General features: G+C 66.9%; 1 long non-coding RNA gene across 1 annotated transcript; it reads right to left on the reverse strand.

Annotated features, from left to right (window-relative positions):
• Window positions 1-3,549: 3,549 nt before the first annotated feature.
• Window positions 3,550-4,423, reverse strand: LOC142047627 (uncharacterized). Its single transcript, XR_012656894.1, has 2 exons — window positions 4,304-4,423; window positions 3,550-3,936 (listed from the first exon to the last, which is right to left on the reverse strand). It is a non-coding gene; the product is annotated as an uncharacterized LOC142047627 (long non-coding RNA).
• Window positions 4,424-4,734: the final 311 nt, after the last annotated feature.

Genomic DNA, 4,734 nt, shown 5'->3' on the forward strand with positions numbered 1-4,734 from the left:
CAAGCCTGAGCCACCCCAAAACCCATCCTCAGCCAGGACCCCTCATTCCGTGCAGCCCCATTCTCAGAGCACCCCAGCTGGACAGAGCCCCCATACTTGTCTTAGCATGCGGGGAGGCGGGGCCTGGGAGCCAGGGCTCCTGGGTTCTGTCCTGGCTCTGGAGGGAAGTCGGGTCTAGTGTGGGGGGGCTGGGAGCCAGGACTGCTGGGTCTATTCCAAGCTCTGGGAGGGAGTGAGGTGTAATGGTTAGAACTGGAAATCGGGACCCCTCCATTCTCTCCCAGCTCTGGAGGGAGTAGAGCTGGTGGATCAGAGCAGGGGGGCTGGGCGCCAGGACTCCTGGGTTCTTTCCGGCTCTGGGAGGGGAGTGGGGCTGGTGGTTTAGAGCGGGGCTGGAAGCCAGGACTCCTGGGCTCTCCCGGTCTGGGGGAGTGGGGGCTGGTGGTCAGAGCAGGTGGGCTGGGAGCAGGACTCCTGGTTCTCTCCCAGTTCTGGAATGGGAGTGGGGGCTGGTGGATCAGGCGGGGCTGGGAGCCGAAACTCCTGGGTTCTATCACAGTCTGTGGTTTCTGACAAGTCCCTTGCTCTCAGTGTCCCCTCTGTACCGTGGGGTGAGGACACCGACGGGCTGCATTTCACTCACAGTTTAGTCCTTCCCAGTGCAGGGTTGGGCTGCGCCAGCCCCGGGTGCCAGCCAGTGCAGGCCGGGGGGGTTTGGGTGGAAAGTCCGTGCACCAAAATGACACCCACTCTTGGGACCTGGTGTCTCACTGACGCACAAACAGGCGGAGACGCTGGCCGGGGTTAGCGCCTCCAGGGCTCGGCCAGTGGCAGAGTGGTGCCAACCGGCATCACCGGGCGCTGGGCGAGTCGTGGGCGGAGGGCCGGGGAGCAGAGTGTGCTGGATGCGGCTGGAGCTGGGTTGGAGGGGCTCAGAGCCATTCAAGGGGGAGAGTGAACCAGGTGAGAGGAAGCAGACGTCAGTCTGTCCATCTGTCCACCCACAAGCAGACGGGTGTGAAACGGGTGTAGAGCGTTAACCTTTCTGGGTCGCGGGGCCGAGAAACCTCTCCACTGGGCTGTGGGCAACTGCAGAGGACTTTCACGCTGACACGGACTGACGGCCCTGGACTGCAAAGGCCCCATGTCCTGGCCTGGCCCCCTGAGCCAGCCAGTCCCTGCCCTGAGGCTCAGAGCCCCCAGCCCCAAAGGGCAGAGGCACCCGTGTCCCATCCCCGACCCCCTGAGCCCCAGTCCCTCCCGCCCTCCCCTCCGGTCCTTCAGCGCAGCCCCATCCACTTGTCCACAGTGTCAGGATGGTGAATAGCTGGGGGGCGGGGGGGCAGCAGCCAGGGCCCGTGCAACCATTTAGGCGAACTAGGCGGTTGCCCCCCCCAAAATTTTTAAATGGTTGCAGCCGCTGCTGCTGGGGGACTGAGCTGCTGGCAGCCCAAGGTGTTCCCCCGGGTCAGGGCGCGCCGGTCAGCGCGCCCCTGAGATCAGTGGCCGCAGCCCGGCAGCCCCGGCACCCGCCCCGCCCCGGTCAGGGAGCCACGGCCTCAGCCCGGCAGCCCATGGCGCCCCCCCCCGGTCAGCGGCCGCCGCGCGACCCGGCAGCCCAGGCGCCCCCCACCCCGGGGCCAGGGAGCCGGGGCTGTCCGTTCTCCGGTGGACCTGCCGCAAGCATGCCTGCAGCAGCTCCGCCGGAGCCGCGAGACCTGCGCACGGGGCGGCGAAATGTCCCGGCGCCTAGGGCGCCAGAAACCCTAGCGCCGGTCCTGGCAGCAGCAGGGCCGGGATGGTCTGTGTGGGGTGCTGAAGAGAGGACTCCAGGGCAGGGGGGCCTTGGCCAGCAGTAGGAGCAGCAGGTCAGGCTCTGAGTGACTCACACAGATTCACACCCTCGTCCTGTGTCCCCTCCTGCAGGAACAGCCCATGGGAGCAGCTGACAGGGACGTCCCCACCGCTTCATCTGCCCGCTCTCTGGGATATTCCCCTACCAGGATCTCAGACCTCATTGCACCCGATAGCACTGGGGCCAATTCCCCCCCCCAGAAATGCAGCCACCTCTGGGGTGGGGCCTGGCAGCTGGGGAACAGCACATGGCACTTAGGGACAGGAAGTGACGGGGACACCAGTACCCAATGGCAGGGCCGGATTAACTCTCCTGTTGGCTCGGGGCTACTAGATTTTGTGGGGCCCCTGTATACAAGTCTTTTTCCTGGGAGGGAGTTTGGGAGGAGGGGGATTCTGACCTGGGGCAGGGAGTTGGGATGGAAGAGGGGGTGCAAGGTGCAGGCTTCGACTGGGAGGTGCTTTCCACATGTGGCTTCCAGCTGGCAATGCAGCGGGGCTCCTGGAAGCGGCTGGCACATCTGTGGCACCTGGGGGGGGGGGGGGTCCATGCGCTGCCCCTGCTCGCAAGCGCCTCCCGTGCAGCTCCCATAGCCCAGCTGACTGACAGCCCCCTCCAGCCCGGCCCAGCCCTGTCGCTGCCCCCCCAGGCTGAGGTGTCCATGTTGTTGGGCCGCAGCCTGGGCTCTCCAGGGGGACGGGAGCATCTCCCTCCCTGCAGCTGACTCTCCCCTGGGCAAGGGGCTTGGGGCAGGGGTGCGGGGAGGGTAAGAGGCAATTTGCCGCAGGGGCCCTGCATGCCCTGGCCGAGAATCCCCTGCCTAGAGGCGCCTTTTGAATTTTTACTCACCCGGTGGCACTTCAGCAGCAGGTCCCTCACTCGCTCTGGGGCTTCGGCAGCGGGTCCTTCACTCGCTCTGGGGCTTCGGCAGCGGGTCCTTCACTCGCTCTGGGGCTTCGGCAGCGGGTCCTTCAGTGCTGCCAAAGACCCAGAGCCGCCGGGTGAGCACGAGCACCACAGCCAGGGCCGGCGCTTTCATTTAGGCGACTTAGGCAGTCGCCTAGAGCACCAGCATTATGGGGGGGGGCATTTTGCCGGGGGGCGGCAGGCGGCTCCGGTGGAGCTGCCGCAGTCGTACCTGCGGAGGGTCTGCTGGTCCCGCGGCTCCGGTGGGCCTGCCACAGGCATTTCTGCAGCAGCTCCACAGGAGCCGCGAGATCCGCGCGCAGGGTGGCAAAATGGCCCGGGGCCTAGGGCGCCAGAAACCCTAGCGCCGGTCCTGGCCACAGCGGGTGGTGCCTTTGCCCCAGGCCCCTTGAATCCTCTGGGCGGCCCTGCTTGGGGGTCTCGCTTTCCCCTGCCTCCTCCCTGCTGCCCCCACCCCTGGGGAAGGAACCGGTCTGCACTGGGACTGGGAACCCACAGCCTCCCCTGGAGTCACCCCCACACCCAGAGCCCCCCTCTGGGGTCCTGCCCCCCACCTCCCATCAGATCCGGCCCTGCCCAGGCCCCTGCCCAGCACAACCCTGATTCCTGCAGCCGCTGAATGGCCCCAGGGTGTGTCTGGGGAGTCCCCTCCCCCAGGGCTGCTGCTCTGTGCCCTGCGTCCCCCTCCCCACAGCCAGAGCCCAGCAGGGCCAGAGCCCCCAGCCCTGTCCTGGCCCCAGGGGAGCAGTGAGCACAGAGCTGGGGTAGGGGGCTGGGGATGGTTTATTAGGGTGCAGCAGGTCTAACAGCGCCCGGCCTCAATCCGGCTTCCCCCCAGGCTGCGGAGCAACATCCCCCAAAGGTTCCCCGAGGGCAGCGGGGTCAGTGAGAGGGGACATGGGGCTGGGCTGGGGCAGGGAAAGGGTTAACGCAGGAGAGGTCACCCCGAGGCCCTGCGGGGACTGAGGGGCAGGGAGGGGTCCCCAGGCGGAGTCAGTGCGGGCTGGAGCCGGACAGAGCGCAGGGAGCAGACCGGGACAGGAAGGGACCGGCCCCAGGTTCTGCATTCTCTGGGCTGGGCGAGGTGCTGGGAGAGATGGACGGAAACTCCTGCCGGCCGGGGGATCTGACGCCCAGGATCTAACTCAGGAGCCCTGCAGGGAGAGGGGAGAGAAATCAGCCCCTGGCTGTGGGGCTAGCGGGCCAGATGGGGGATTTTCTCTGCCAGGCCCCTGGGTGCCCCAGTGACTCTGCCCGGCAGCCGCAGGGCTGGGCGATGCTCAGCAGGACCCAGGACCCTCTGCCCCCGGGAGCAGCTCAGGGATCGGCCTGAACGGGGACCGAGGGAGCTGCAGTCTCCTCCTCCGTGGTGCCAACGCCCCATTGTCCAGCTGCCCAGGGGCTGACCCTGGTGTGTGTCATGGGCTGAGGGGCAGAAGCAGACCCCTGACGGACGCCCAAGGCAGCCTGTGCTCAGTGTGGGCGGAGGCGAGTTTAACGGGGGAGGGGGATTGAAATTACCTGCAGGTTGGGGAACAGGGCGCCCTGAAAAACAAAGAGAAACATGGTCAGAGCCCTGGGAAGGGGGAGCTGGTTCCTGGGGGTCAGAGCTCCAGCCCCTGCCCCACGGCATGGAATGCCCCTCACTAGGAACCCAGCCCCCAGACCTGGGGTTACCCCCCCCCCACATGTTATTACTGTAAATCCCTGACCCAGGATCCCTGCCCCGGGGGAGGGGACAGAAACACTCTGAGCCCCGGGGCAGGGGCAGCTCCCTGCACTGCGAGGGGTCGGGGTCTGTCCCACTCGGGGGCTCGGCCGGGGGAGGGGAGAGTGGGAGCTCCCAGCCTGGACCCGGGGCCCCACACTGAGATCTCCCCACAGCCCCTGCTCTGTCCCTGCCCTAGGAGTGGGGAGGGTCTGACCCAGCCCCAGCCCCAGGGGACTAGAAG

This window comes from Chelonoidis abingdonii, chromosome 12, assembly GCF_003597395.2.
Source record: "Chelonoidis abingdonii isolate Lonesome George chromosome 12, CheloAbing_2.0, whole genome shotgun sequence".
In the NCBI taxonomy this organism is placed as follows: Eukaryota; Metazoa; Chordata; order Testudines; family Testudinidae; genus Chelonoidis; species Chelonoidis abingdonii.